General features: G+C 43.4%; 2 long non-coding RNA genes across 2 annotated transcripts; one reads left to right on the top strand and one right to left on the bottom strand.

Moving 5' to 3' along the window:
* Positions 1 to 2,393: 2,393 nt before the first annotated feature.
* LOC121846259 lies at positions 2,394 to 3,881 on the bottom strand. Its single transcript, XR_006083154.1, has 3 exons — positions 3,599 to 3,881; positions 2,560 to 3,278; positions 2,394 to 2,465 (listed from the first exon to the last, which is right to left on the bottom strand). It is a non-coding gene; the product is annotated as an uncharacterized LOC121846259 (long non-coding RNA).
* A 7,611-nt stretch (positions 3,882 to 11,492) lies between these two features.
* LOC121843519 lies at positions 11,493 to 14,828 on the top strand. The gene is made up of 3 exons (XR_006081605.1): positions 11,493 to 11,631; positions 11,827 to 11,853; positions 14,530 to 14,828. It is a non-coding gene; the product is annotated as an uncharacterized LOC121843519 (long non-coding RNA).
* Positions 14,829 to 15,436: the final 608 nt, after the last annotated feature.

Raw genomic sequence — 15,436 nt, 5'->3', positions numbered from 1 at the left:
GATCAAAATGAAATTGCCTATCCAAACACCCAATTATTTATAAATGGAAATTGTCAGGGGTGCCCAAACTTTTTCATACGACTGTAAATTCCTGAACCTGTGACCAAAAACAAGCTACATATGGACAGTACCAAAACAAATGATGTAATGATTATGTCTCTTCGCAGCAAAATCTGACGAGCTGGGATGGTTGATACAACCATCATATACAGTGGCTTCGGACCACTAGACCTTTATCCACATTTTATTAGGTTACAGCCATATTCTAAAATTGATTTAATTATTTTTTTTCCCCTCATCAAACACAATACCCCATAATGACAAAGCAAAAACTGGTTTCGAAATGTTTGCTAATTTATGAAAAAGAAACTTTGTTGAAGCACCTTTGGCAGCAATTACATTCTTGAGTCTTCTTGGGTATGACGGCACACCTGTATTTGGGGAGTTTCTCAAGCTCTCTCAAGCTCTGTCAGGCTGGATGGGGAGAGTTGCTGCACAGCTATTTTCAGGTCTCTCCAGAGATGTTCGATCGGGTTTAAATCCGGGCTCTGGCTGGGCACTCAAGGACATTCAGAGATTTGTCCCGAAGCCACTCCTGCATTGTCTTGGCTGTGTGCTTAGTGTCGTTTTCCTGTTGGAAGGTGAACTTTTGCCCCAGTCTGAGGTCCTGAGCTCTCTGGAGCAGGTTTTCATCAAGGATCTCTCTGTAGTTTGCTTTGTTCATCTTTCCCTCGATCCTGACTAGTCTCCCAGTCCCCGCCACTGAAAAACACCCCCACAGAATGATGCTGCCATCAGCATGCTTGGATGGTGCCAGGTTTCATCCAGACGTGATGCTTGGCATTCATGCCAAAGAGTTGAATCTTGGTTTCATCAGACCAAAGAATCTTGTTTCTCATGTAGTCTTTAGGTGCCTTTTGGCAAACTCCAAGCGGGCTGTCATGTGCCTGCTACTGAGGAGTGGCTTCCGCCTGGCCACTCTACCATAAAGGCCTGATAGGTGGAGTGCTGCAGAGATGGTTGTCCTTATGGAAGATTCTCCCAACTCCACAGAGGATATCTGGAGCTCCTTCAGTGACCATCGGGTTCTTGTTCACCTCCCTGACCAAGGCCCTTCTCCCACAATTGCTCAGTTTGGCCAAGCGGCCAGCTCTAGGAAGAGTCTTGGTGGTTCCAAACTTCTTCCATTTAAGAATGATGGAGGCCACTGTGTTCTTGGGGACCTTCAATGCTGCAGAAATGTTTTTGGTACCCTTCCCCAGATCTGTGCATCGACACAATCCTTTCTTGGAGCTCTACGGACAATTCCTTCCACCTCATGGCTTGGTTTATGCTCTGACATGCACTGTGGGACCTTATATAGACAGGTGTGTGCCTTTCCAAATCATGTCCAATCAAGTTGTAGTAACATCTCAACGGTGATCAATTGAAACAGGATGAACCTCAGCTCAACTTTGAGTCTTATTGCAAAGGGTCTGAATACTTATATTTTTAATACATTTGCAAAACTTTAGAAAAACCAATTTCTACTTTGTCATTATGGGGTTATTGTGTGTACATTTCTTTTTTTATTATTCCATTTTAGAATAAGGCTGTAATGTAACAAAATGTGGAAAAAGTCAAGGGGTCTGAATACTTTCAGAAGGCACTGTATATAACATTCTATTGGTTGCAAGAATTTTGTATAATTTAAATTGAAAAACTATTACGTTTTGAATCTTGTATCGTTTTGTGTATCAGTTCATAAACCATGTGCCTGGTACATTGAACATCTCTTCACAACTATTTTGCAATCTGTATGGCACAGCTGTCAATTTTTTGGTCCTTAAATTAAACTGGTATATTTTTTTATATATCACAATTTTCTTGAAACTATTTTGGTTGTTAATGCAGGGTCGACAGACAAGTTCCTTACCTTCTCCCCCTTCCATTTGCCTCTTCCATTTTTGCGGTATGCAAGATTTTAGTTCGGGGTGTCCGAGATTAACATGACCCAAAAGTCACTGTGACTAAGATGAAGTACTGTGAACCTGATGGACTTCCTGGGCAAAATACTCTGCACAGCATTTTGTGGTAATGGCTCCCAACCCACCTGTGCTTGTCCAGATACTGGTGCAGGTGACCTCTGGTCTCTGAGAAGTGCATCTTCATGATGTAAGTGTGCTCGCCATCCTCTGACTTTACCCTCAGTGTGGTGACTTCACGGGCCGAGTTGGGGGGGGGGTCAGTCTCATGCAACTCCAACCTAAGTTAGAGTAGGAGACAACAGGTTCATAACCCACATTAGCAAATGTGTGTCCCTCTTCCAGGGTCTCCTCTGTCACAAGGTCCCACAAGGCCCCCTAGTGGTGGAAGTGAAAGTATTGTGCATAATTCTAGACACCTGCATACCTCTCTTTCAAGGCCTGTAGCACTGGTGTGTCTATGAGGGTCACCGCATGGCTGTTTGGAGCATCAGAAGAGCCCTATACACAAGACACAGGCATGTACTAACGTATAGTATACTCGCATTCATCATCTACAGGTATCAGCAGAACATGCAACAGATCTCAGTCTCACCTGTAGACTGGCTTTCACTGAGTCCCTGATGTCAATCACTCTACCAGCCTTCACCAACACTTTGGGCAGCCTGTTCAGCAATTGGTCCAATGTCAGTGTTCTGCCTGTGGCTAACTCAATGTTCAAGTCAGAGCAAAATAGTCTTGGGGTGAATCTCAAGTGACATGCATATAGTTGAACCAACTTCAAGTATGACATTCAATTATTTCACTGATTCCTTGCGTCCCCTCCCCTCGCCTCCTCAAAGAAGATCCAAGGTTTCTTCCCATCTCATGCATCTTCAGGAGGAGACAAGGAGAGAGGAGTCGAGGAATCCAAAAAACACAATTGAGATTCCACCCCTGCAGTTGGTTCAACTAGAGTGTAAAGTGTAGCACATGTTTTCAGGAACAAATTGAAGCGATACAGAGGGGACCAACCGGGTATCTGGGAGACGGCACAGTACACGTGTTCTAGTCTGTCTGTTGATTTCTCCCCCTCTGTGCATCCAACAACAGCCTGCCCCATCCCAGGGAACTCCGCCCACGGTCGCCTCGCTTGGAACTCCTCCTCTCACCTGTCGAAATACATTGTCCATGTAGTCCGTTTTCCTACCGTAAGCACATTTGAAATCCACGCATGCACACAAAGCACACCCACACCCGAAACGGCACTCCATCTGCAAACCTGTCCTGTAGGTCAGAAGGGAAGTATCCGTGCATCAGGTCTTGCATGCACTGCTGTAAAGTCATGAGCGGCAGGGTGTCAGACACATTGGACTGAGATACAAACGGAGCTTCCTGAACTTAGTTATTCTGTCCGCTACAATCTGAGAGAGAGTCAATATATGGAAACATTTAAATCAAAGAATCTTCAATGAAAATTTATCTAAAGCCATGCCTGGTTCAAATATCCTGTCTGCTTCAGTGCCTGGTCTAGGTATGTTGTACTCTCTCGTAATAGCCTTAACAGTAGCTGATTTGGTTCTGGGTGCTGAGACTATGTACTGACTAGCCAGTTAGAGTGTAAAGAGCATTCCCTATACAGTCTCTGTCTGTACCTGTGTGCTGGCTTCCTGGTAAGAGCGGAAGGGCCCATTGAACACGAGGATGCCATTGCTGTAGAGCCTTAGTGGAAGGAGGTGCTGCTGGGCCAGCTGTGCCCCTCTGGACGTGACCCTGACGAATGACTCTCCCTCCCCAGCCAGTATGTTCTACTGCTGGATGTTTTGGAGCACCAGGTCAAAGTTCATCTGGACGTTTCTCCTGGCCACAGAGGTCTCTGCAAACACAGGCCACCATAATAAGTGAATGTATACTTGAAGACGTTCTGTTTGAAAACCATCCGGGCAAAACACGAGCACAGCTCTGTGAAACTTTACTGCTGCATTGAAAGAACATCAAAGTCGTGACAGAAACCACTCTTCGGGGGTTGTTTGGCAACTGCTTCGTATGGTTGGAAATGACAGTTTGAAGATGTGATTTGATTAGGTTTCACTTCACGTGTATATTGAAAGTCAGGCCTAAGGTGGGGATTAGTGGGTTACTGAGTACTGGGGCTGCCTGTTAAGGAGGGTGTACTGTTGCAGCGTGTTCAGATAGAAATGTATCATGTAGAAGGAATATGATTGTCAGAATAGGAAAATCTTAGCAGCTCTATTAACTGCTTTTCAGTCACTGCAGGCTTCCCTTTATGGTCTCAAACTGGTCTTGAATGTACAAAAAAACTCAATTCATGACCTTTACCAGAGCTAGAACTCTGCCAGAGAATGTTAGCGTTGTCACATCTGGTGGCTTATCCATTGAAAAAGTGTCATCCTACAAATACCTAGGTATTCGGTTCGATGACAAGTTGTCCTTTAAAGTTCATGTGGATAATCTTGTGACAAAGCTTATATTGAAATTGGGTTTTTATTTTTGTAATAAGGCGTGCTTCGCGCTTATGGCTAGAAAGAAGCTTGTTCAGGCCACTTTTCTCTCTGTAATTGATTATGGTGACTTGTTGTATATGCATGCAACCTCCTCTGTCTTACAGAGACTGGACTCTGTTTATCATGCATCCTTGCGCTTTATTACAAATGCCAAGTCACTCACTCATTGCACATTGTACCAAATGGTAGGTTGGACCTCACTTTATATGCGCAGAAAGATACATTTGTACTGTATGTGTTCACCTACAAAGCCCTTTTGGGTGAACTCCCTCTTTACCTCTGTAGTCTGGTCTCCTTCACCACCAGCAGTTACCATACCCGGTCTGCTAGGTGGTTGCTACTTAAAGTCCCCAGGACACTCACAGTATTAGGCAAGACTACCTTCTCTTCTTGTGCACCAGACGGATGGATAAATCTACAATCCATGCTTCATCTGGATATGTTAGTTTCCCCTGAATTAATTTCAAATATTGACGGGAGACTCTGTTACGGAGGAGTGTAAATGTTTTTTTTGTTGTTGCCTGGATCATGTTGTACTGTATTGTTGTATGTTTTAATTACGTAATGTATTGATTGTTGCTGCCTTCTTGGCCAGGTCTCCCTTGAAAAAGAGACTCTGGGTCTCAATGGGCTTTTCCTGGTTCAATTTCTATCTGCACCATAAGGTTCAGCACTTAATACCGCCCTGGTTTCTTTACCTGGCTGCCACACCCCTCCCTCAGAGCTCTGGGTCTGCTCAGCTTCCATTACTTCCTGTTGTGTTGAGCTCCTCTCCGCACCCCACCCAGATCATGCCGTAGTCATTCAGAAACCACTGGGTGGTTAAAAAACCCACTGTGAGTTTAAAAAAAAAACTTTCAGAGACATCGGTTAAAGAGTTGAACTAAACTATTTAGAACAAACTTAAAGATGAGTCAACCACCACAACTCAACGTATAACTATGTTATACTGTATGTAGAAAAGTTCAAGTCTAAATTGGACAAGCACTGACTAAGATATATTGTGAATCACACAGACACAGGTTCGTGCTTCCACGGCTTTCAATACAGTGCGGCCCATCCATGTCTGTGCAATGTACCAAACTGTTAGCTGAGGACGAAAAAAAACATTGCAACAAAAACATTGCTCCGTTGTATCACCATGGCGATGAGAACACTGTATCGGCCTACATTCTATAAATATACGAATACTAGACCTACGTGTGCTGTGACTGGAGCTCTGTGGTTCTAGAACTGTATGAGATATGCGATAGGCCGTTTTGTTACGTTACAGCCTTAATCTAAAATAGATTTTTAGATTTTATACTTTTTTCTCCACTCATCAATCTACACACAAAACCGCTTAATTACAAAGCAAAAACAGGTTTTTAGAAATTGTAGAAAATGTATAAAAAAATATATCACATTTACATAAGTATTCAGACCCTTTACTCAGTACTTTGTTGAAGCACCATTGGCAGCGATTACAGCCTTGAGTCTTCTTGGGTATGACCCTACAAGCTTGGCACACCTGTATTTGGGGAGTTCCTCCCATTCTTCTCCGCAGGTCCTCTGAAGCTCTGTCAGGTTGGATGGGGAGCGTCACTGCACAGATGTTTTCAGGTCTCTCCAGAGACGTTCGATCGGGTTTAAGTCCGGGCTCTGGCTGGGCCACTCAAGGACATTCAGAGACTTGTCCCGAAGCCACTCCTGCATTGTCTTGGCTGTGTGCTTAGGGTTGTTGTCCTGTTGGAAGGTGAACACTCACCCCAGTCTGAGGTCCTGAGCGCTCTGGTGCAGGTTTTCATCAAGGATCTCTCTGCTCCGTTCATCTTTCCCTCGATTCTGACTAGTCTCCCAGTCCCTGCCACTGAAAACATCCCAACGTATCCCAACGTAACAAAATGTGGAAAAAGTCAAGGGGTCTGAATACTTTCTGAATGCGCTGTATACCGTATATTCTTTTGGCGAAACATTTAATGGGTAGTTGCAGTAGCTACTTACACTGCTACAAGACAAAAAAAGTAATTAACTACTGAAAAGACTACGAAGATTTGAATTTCGGTAAACTGCCATCAAGCTACTGCAAAATGTAGGTACATGACTATTTCAATGGCATAGTGGAACTACTCCCAAACACGGTCTGTTTTCAACTCGACAGCACAACTTTGGAAAATATGTTGCTGTTTGAGGAGGTCTCTTATTACCTCATCATACAAACTATAATAAATATCTTGTCATTCAAAATATGAGAAGTCTCTTATACAAACTATAGTATAAGGAGTCTCTTGTCAAGCAAACTATAAGGAACAAAGGTCAACTATGGAATACCGATGCAACATCCACACATTCACACATTTGGTAGATTTTGTGTAGAAAACATTTACCGGCACCATTTAGCTACTGCTCACACATACTGTAGCAGGAATATGTGTAGACTTAACACTTGTATGACAGGCATCCTGTATGTACAACTTCATCAGCACTCTGTGGTTGAGCTTTCCTTTAAAATGCATGCTTTTGATTGGGTGTTGCGGAGGATCACAGAGGTCGATGTGGTTGAGGTCGATTTCAGATCTAACCAAAACCCTCGTCTTGCTGGAGGTGTTCACAGAAGCTGGATGCAGAGTTGTGACAGGTTTTCCCATCGTTTTCCCATTAAAGCGTGTGCTAAATGACTCAAATGTAATGTACAATGTCATTTCTATGTCTGAAGGTGTGTCGTACTTGGCTCCCCTTGTGGTCAACGTCCAGGGCTTGGGTCTTCACCTTGGTCTCCAGCAGGGTCAGCCTCTGTATCACGGAGGGCATTAGCTCAAAATCACTAAGGGGTGCACCTGGAGGGTTCAGTCAGAATTCACCAGATCAGGCAGCGTAATACCTGTATAACAAAGGCTACTGTACGACACTCAGCAGATGTTTGTTTTTTCTCCAAAGCGTCTTAGGTACAGTGATGCATACATTGTTACTGATTCTGAGAACACTCTGATTCAATGTTACTGTACATTATCAGAAACTCAAGCTGGCTTTTTTTGAAACCCACATTTGTGACCACAGTGCTGTAGTAGGAAAACGAGACACTTTTTTTGTGCTGTCCATGCACACAACATACTAATCTAACAACCACGCATGAGATTTCCAGTGTTATCTCAATTGTATGTGCTCACTGCACTTATTTTGAACATGACGGATGTGACGTTGGTTGTGGTTGTGAATATTTCGGCACAGGGCAAGTTGCAAGGACATCAAAGAAACATACAAAAGGAGTTGCTTTTCCTTTGATTGACGGTAAGATTTCAGTTGTCGTGGTTATTTCGTTCTCACTTTTACTTTGTCACTATTATAAATTGCATGAGTTATGTTACGGGTCTCATTACCATCCCCCCTAGACTGTCGGGCCAAAAGGGATTTGTAACACCAGGTTTTTAAAGAACTATATTCAGAGGCAGCATAGGTTTCAAATCATTGGATATCTCATAGTTATTGGGTCCTGAGGTCCAGTTTTGTGAAAAACCATGCTCCGTGAAATGATTCCACCACTGTAGCGGGTAACTAAACCCCACTGTGATGGCATTTAGACCTCTATAATCAATGCACAGACGCAGACCTCCCTCCTTTTTCTTCACAAAAAATAAACTTGAGGAGACAGGTGAAATGGAGGGCCGAATGTACCCCTGTCCCAGAGATTTCATGACGTATGTCTCCATAGCCAACGTCTCCTCCTGTGACAATGGGTACACGTGACTCCTGGGAAACACAGAGTATACCTGGAGATTTATCGCACAATCCCCCTGTCGATGAGGTGGTAATTTAGTCGCCCTCTTCTTACAGAAAGCGATAGCCAAATCGGCATATTCAGGGGGAATGCGCGCACAGTGGAAACCTGGTCTGGACTCTCCACCGACGTGGCACCGATGGAAACTCTATGAACACTCCTCTGACCACCCCTGGAGAACCCCCTGTCTCCACGAAATCCTAGGATTGTGACTAGCCAGCCAGGGAACCCCCAGCACCACTTGAAACGCAGGTGAATCGATAATGAAGAGACTAATCCGCTCCTTATGATTCCCCTGCGTTACCATGTCCAGTGGAACCGTGGCCTCCATGACCTCCCTGACCAACAGGGGGTTCTGGGTGAGTTTGGTGCAGACTCACCTGGGGTGACCGAGAAGTGTTCCGCCTGCCCTCTCGACTCCCAGACGGGCTCCCCCAGCACCGGTCGGCCGTGTGTTCTCTCCGACCACAGCTGGTGCAGGAGGAGCCTCCTCCTCCGGTACCCCTTGGCACGGCCCCCCCTAACTCAATAGGAAGGGGAGCGGGAGTGCTAGGTGGTGGAACAGACAGGACCCTCTCCGAATGCCCGCGGGAAGCCAGCAGATTGTCCAGCCGGATAGACATGTCTATTAGTCCGTTGAGGGAGAGAGTGGCATGTGGACACGCTAGCTCCCTGTGGACGTCCTCCCGAAGACGACACCGGTAGTGGTCTATCAGGGCCCTGTCGTTCCACCCAGCCCCAGCGGCCAAGGTCCGGAACTCCAGCGCGAAATCCTGCGCGCTCCTCTTCTCCTCCCTAAGATGGAATAGTCGCTCACCCGCCTCTCCGCCCTCTGGAGGGTGGTCAAATACGGCACGAAAGCTGCGGGTGAATTCTGGGTAGTGCTCCATCGCCGAGTCTGGACCATTCCAGACCGCGTTGGCCCACTCCAGAGCACGACCTGTCAGGTAGGAGACGAGGACACTCACACTCTCCTCCCCCGAGGGAGTTGGTCTCACGGTACCCAGGTACAGTTCGAGTTGGAGCAAAACCCATCATACTCCCTCGGGAGCGCAAGACGAAGTGCGCCGGAGCCAGATGCGGAGGGAGGAGAAGGTGAACTCGTCGGAGGAACCGGAGGTGCAGAGAGGAGACCACTCCTCTCCCATCGGTCCATTCTCTCCATCATCTGATCCATCGCTGATCCTATCCGATGGAGGACGGTGGTATGATGGAGGACACGTTCCTCCATCGATTGAAGGGGGTTGGCAGCTGCTCCTGCTGACTCCATTAAAAGGTGCGGGATTCTGTAACGATCTGGGTGTAGTGGGTGCGAAGTCAGGTGCAGGAAGCAGAGAGTTCAGGGGAGTACTATTTAATGCACTAACGGCGAACATAAGCCACCCCATGAAACACAGGACGCACACAAACCAAATGCCCCAAACACGGGGACTTAAACAGTCCAGCAAAACCCCACGAAATGGGAAACACGTAAACCTCATTCGTGCACACAAGTCACACAAAACAATCCCGCACAAAGAGCAGGCGGGCCTTCTGGTAATTATAGCCCGACTAATCAGCCTAAACACAAAACAGGTGTAACCAATCAACAGAAAGGGGGAAAGGATCAGTGGCAGCTAGTAGGCCGGTGACGACGACCGCCGAGCGCCACCCGAACAGGAAGGGGAGCCACCTTCGGTAGGAGTCGTGACATCAATTTGCAGTCTACAAATGACTTGTAATATGTTCTGTCCCCCTGGCGATCTGCTCTAGAAAATAATCTGCTTTTAAATACCTTAATTCCATAGCTGCAAATGGATTCTCCTTGAAAGGCACTCATCTCTTATTTGAGCAAAATTAGCAATCATCAGTAACGCAAATAAACACGGACATCCATCTAATTGCAATACTTTTTGTCTTGGAAAAGATCCACTTTGTTTTCTCTCGAACATACCCTTGATGATTCATGGGCCCAGGAAGAGGAAGCTGTCGGTTTTTCCCCAACATAGAAAGTGGTGAGCTCATCTCCTCACATTCATTAAACACTAGGGTTCGATAGGATGCACAAATTGGCTAGCAGACTAGTTTACAAAGGTAATTTTGTGATTCAACAATGAATGTAAAAAAACACAATAGTTATGAGCACCTGGCTGACATTGACATGGTTGACATGCAAGCACATAGCAGCTAAAAAATAAATAAAAATGTCCTGAAAGTCTAGACTTGGTTCAGTTATTAGACTCAATAAACGAAAGTAACTCTTATTTTCCATGCAATGAATTTAGAAATGACTTACAAGTGACTGGCACTAGATTCAGTAGGTTGGAATACTATTACTAAATGATTGTTTGGAGTTCATTGCGATTGGTAACGTGGATCGTGATATTTCAGTGGCTCGTTGCTCGTTCCAGAATTCAATATACCCTCTTTCCCACCGTGAAGAACCCGCCAAAGGGATACGTTGTAATTCAAAGTGATACATTGTAATTCAAAGTATGTGTCACGATTGTCGTAAGGAGTAGAACTAAGCGCAGCGTGGTTAGAATACATTCTTCTTTATTAATGAAGAACACTTAAACAAAAACAACAATTGACCGCTATATAAACAATGTGCTAACGTGCAACATAACATAGACAATAACCCACGAAATACCCAAAGAAGATGGCTGCCTAAATATGGTTCCCAATCAGAGACAACGATAAACACCTGCCTCTAATTGAGAACCAATCTAGGCAACCATAGACCTACATAAACACCTAGATGGAAACAACCCCATAAATCTACAAAACCCCTAGACAGTACAAACACCCTAGATGAAACAAAAACACACATACCACCCTCGTCACACCCTGACCTAACCAAAATATATAAAGAAAACAAAGAATACTCAGGTCAGGGCGTGACAGTATGACATTGTAATCAGCCATTGACAAACCTTGACATAAAATGAACGATGTATCCAAACACCAGTCTACTTTTATTTCAAAAGTTGTCACACACCTAGCCCTAGATCAGAACACATACTAGGCATGCTATACAAAACATAACAATACAATACAATAACCTACAATGCAATGCAAAACAATACAATAAATAGGCTATCGACCTATATGGAAAAATAGAAGAATAGAAAAATACCCATCTGTTTCATTCGTGCCAAATAATTTGTTTGTCCCTTATTAAAGTTAATTTACACAGCTCATGACTGTAAAACAAACGTCTGTTCTTGTGCACATGCAGTCATGGTGCACACACCCCTTTCAGACCCAACCTCTTCTAGCTGAAATAGACACAGATACACTTTTGCTGTTCAGAGACTCAACCCTCTTCAACATGAACAAAGCTCTGGTCTGTGCTGTCTTCATCTTGCTGGTGCTTTCTGTGTTCACAGAGGCCATGGAGGGGAATCCTATAAACACAAATGGCAATGTAAGAACCAAAATATCAGTATCAGTAAACTATTAAGTAGAGATTAAACATATTAATTGTAGAGTTCAGCAATTGTATACATATCATCAATAGCACTAACTTGTGGTGATTAGTTTCCAGGTATTGTGTTAACATATAGGTAACAGCCTAAAGTGTTGTGAGATGTCTAAAATGGTCCTGTCTTTCGTCTTTCAGGTGAATGCAACCAGCGCCACAGGCAAGGTATTCCCATTTTTTACAAATTGACTGAGCTAATCGGTGAATTGGAGATAGAGAGGGGAATTGTAAACTAAGAAAGTGTCTATAGGCCTACTCACCATAAGGGTTGTTCTTGAATTGCGGTGGTATTTGGGTGTGGCATTTTGGAGAAAAAAAGGAACTTAATTTTTCTCTATTTTTTTTAATTAAATGTATTGGGTACATCTTCCCATTTGTAAATGAACTAATATGGTAGCTTAATAATGATTTTTAATCATGTTTTGCTGTTATGATAACATCGTGTCACCAGCAGGACTAGTTACACCAGTGACGGTAACTCCAATGGCAACATTTTGGTAATTGAGGATTTTTGAAAATGGAGGGCACAGATGCTCGAATCTAAGGTCCTTAAACCTTTAAAAATAATGTGCCAAAGTGTTTTTGATTCATAATTTTGCTCACAGTGTAATTTCCCTTCATTTAACATTTGTAACACCAATTACCCTATTTAGACACAAAATGATCAATGGAATCCTCAAATGTATGAGACACTAAAAGGGCGTGATTAGCTAATAATTGTATTTAATATAGACCCTTCCAGTGCAACACTTTTCCACTAGAGGTCAATGCAAGGTCCTTGTAAATCTTTGTAATGAGTGATTTTCAAGGGGGTTACACCGATGGGGATAAAACTTAGGGACACATATTATATTTGTAAAAATAAGAGTAATTGTAATAGCCTGTTTTGTTTTTATTGATAAGTACAATATACAGTTGATGTCAGAAGTTCAGCCAAATACATTTAAAATCCGTTTTTCACAATTCCTGACATTTAATCCAAGTAACAATTCCCCCTGTCTTAGGCCAGTTAGGATCACCACTTTATTTTAAGAATGTGAAATGTCAGGATAATAGTAGAGAGAATGATTTATTTCAGCTTTTATTTCTTTCATCACATTCCCATGGTTCAGAAGTTTACATACACTCAATTAGTGTTTGGTAGCAATTGCCTTTAAATTGTTTAACTTTGGTCAAACATTTCAGGTAGCCTTCCACAAGCTTCCCACAATAAGTTGGGTAAATTCTGGCCCATTCCTCCTGACAGAGCTGGTGTAATTGAGTCAGGTTTGTAGGCCTCCTTGCTCGCACATGCTTTTTCAGTTCTGCTCATAAATCTTCTATGGGATTGAGGTCAGGGCTTTGTGATTGCCACTCCAATACCTTGACTTTGTTGTCTTTAAGCCATTTTGCCACAACTTTGGAAGTATGATTGGGATCATTGTTCATTTGGAAGAACTATTTGCGACCAAGCTTTAACTTCCTGACTGATGTCTTGAGCTTCAATATATCCACATAATTTCCATCCTCATGATGCCATCTACTTTGTGAAGTGCACCAGTCCCTCCTGCAGCAAAGCACCCCAACAACATGATGCTGCCACCCCCGTGCTTCACGGTTGGGATGGTGTTCTTCGGCTTGCAAGTCTCCACCTCTGAACATAACAATGGTCATTATGGCCAAAGAGTTGGAGCAGTGACTTCTTCCTTGCTGAGCGGCCTTTCAGGTTGTTTTACTGTGGAGAAAGATACTTTTGTACCTGTTTCCTCCAGCACGTTTGCTGTTGTTCTGGGATTGATTTGCACTTTTCGCACCAAAGTACGTTAATTTCGAGGAGACAGAACGCGTCTCCTTCCTGAGCGGTATGACGGCAGCGTGGTCCCATAGTGTTTATACTTGCGTACTATTGTTTGTAGAGATTAACGTGGTACCTTCAGGCGTTTGGAAATTGCTCCCAAGGATGAACCAGACTTGTGGTCTACAATTTTGTTCTGAGGTCTTGGCTGATTTCTTTTGATTTTCCCATGATGTCAAGCAAAGAGGCACTGAGTTTGAAGGTAGGCCTTGAAATACATCCACAGGTACACCTCCAATTGACTCAAATGATGCCAAATAGTCTATCAGAAGCTTCTAAGGCCATGATATCATTTTCTGGAATTTTCCAAGCTGTTTAACTTAGTGTATGTAAACTTCTGACCCATTGGAATTGTGATACAGTGAATTATAAGTGAAATAATATGTCTGTAAACAATTGTTGGAAAAATGACTTGTGTCATGCACAAAGTAGATGTCCTAACCGACTTGCGAAAACTATAGTTTGTTAACAAGAAATGTGTGGTGTGGTTGAAAAACGAGTTAATGACTTCAACCTAAGTGTATGTAAACTTCCGACTTCAACTGTATGTAATGCTTTTGTTAACTTTATAGAATTCAAAAAATTAGACATAGATTAATAACTTTAAATCCCCCAAAATATGTCACTATAACTGTACTTTAAACAATGCATAAACATAATGTTTTGCATTATAAAGCACCTGCAGTATGTTTTATGACTGATAAACAGTCCAATTTAAACAGATAACATGTATAATGTGTAACTATTTGTCATTTTGAAGTGTTTTTTGTGTGGATGTGAATGCCACCGCAATTCAAGAACGACCCATAAAGGGTTATTCGGCTGTCTCTCTCTCTCTCTCTCTCTCTCTCTCTCTCTCTCTCTCTCTCTCTCTCTCTCTCTCTCTCTCTCTCTCTCTCTCTCTCTCTCTCTCTCTCTCTCTCTCTCTCTCTCTCTCTCTCTCTCTCTCTCTCTCTCTCTCTCTCTCTCTCTCGTCTCTCTCTCTCTCTCTCTCTGTGTGTGTGTAGGCATCCGGCGCAAGCACCTTGACACTTCCGTTTTTGCTGCAGTTGGGGCTGATGGTTGCACCTGCCTTACTTCAAACTCTGCTGTAGCACTTGCTATGCTCTCCTTCCACAAGACTCTGCAGAACTTCTGCAAGAACGGGGGCAACAACATAGCAATAGCTTCAATGACTAGGCCTACTATATTTACCGGTACTGTAGACCCTAGCTGACCCGTTTCCATGATTGAACACCGTGAAATTCTTAACCCAAATGATCTTGTAATAACCATACAGATACAGAAATAAATTTGTGTATCTACACTCTTCTTGATATTTTCTTTCTCTGTCTGATAGATGGAGCCATGTGCAGACTATGCCTATGACCTATTGTTGGCTAGGGATAGGCTAGGCCTTTAAAAAAATGACAAAACGTTGATAGTGCTGGAAAACTCACAGCAGGACATAGAAGAGACAAGATGTCAAATGAAAAGCAATGCTTTCACACATACACTATAGAAAGTCTATACACCCTTGAACATTTTTTTATTTATTTGGCATTACATAGTGGGATTGAATTATATTTAATCATATTTTTTTGCCATTGATCTACACAAAATACTCCATAATGTCAAAGTGAAAAGAAAATTCTACACATTTGTACAAATTAATAGAAAATGTATAACTAAACAATAGTTGTCACATAAGTATTTACCCTCTTTGTTTAGGCAATCCTAAATTAGTTTCGAAGTCAAATTTGGGGCTACTCCCGAGTGGCGCATCTGTCTAAAGCTGTATCGCAGTGCTTGAGGCGTCACTACAGAACCGGGTTCGATCCCAGCCTGTGTCACAACCGGCCGTGACCGGGAATCCCGTAGGGTGGCGCACAATTGGCCCAGCGCTGTCCGGGTTAGGGGAGGGTTTGGTAAGGG

Source organism: Oncorhynchus tshawytscha, linkage group LG03 (genome assembly GCF_018296145.1).
Source record: "Oncorhynchus tshawytscha isolate Ot180627B linkage group LG03, Otsh_v2.0, whole genome shotgun sequence".
NCBI classification, from domain to species: domain Eukaryota; kingdom Metazoa; phylum Chordata; class Actinopteri; order Salmoniformes; family Salmonidae; genus Oncorhynchus; species Oncorhynchus tshawytscha.
This window is presented reverse-complemented; position numbering and strand designations above follow the sequence as displayed.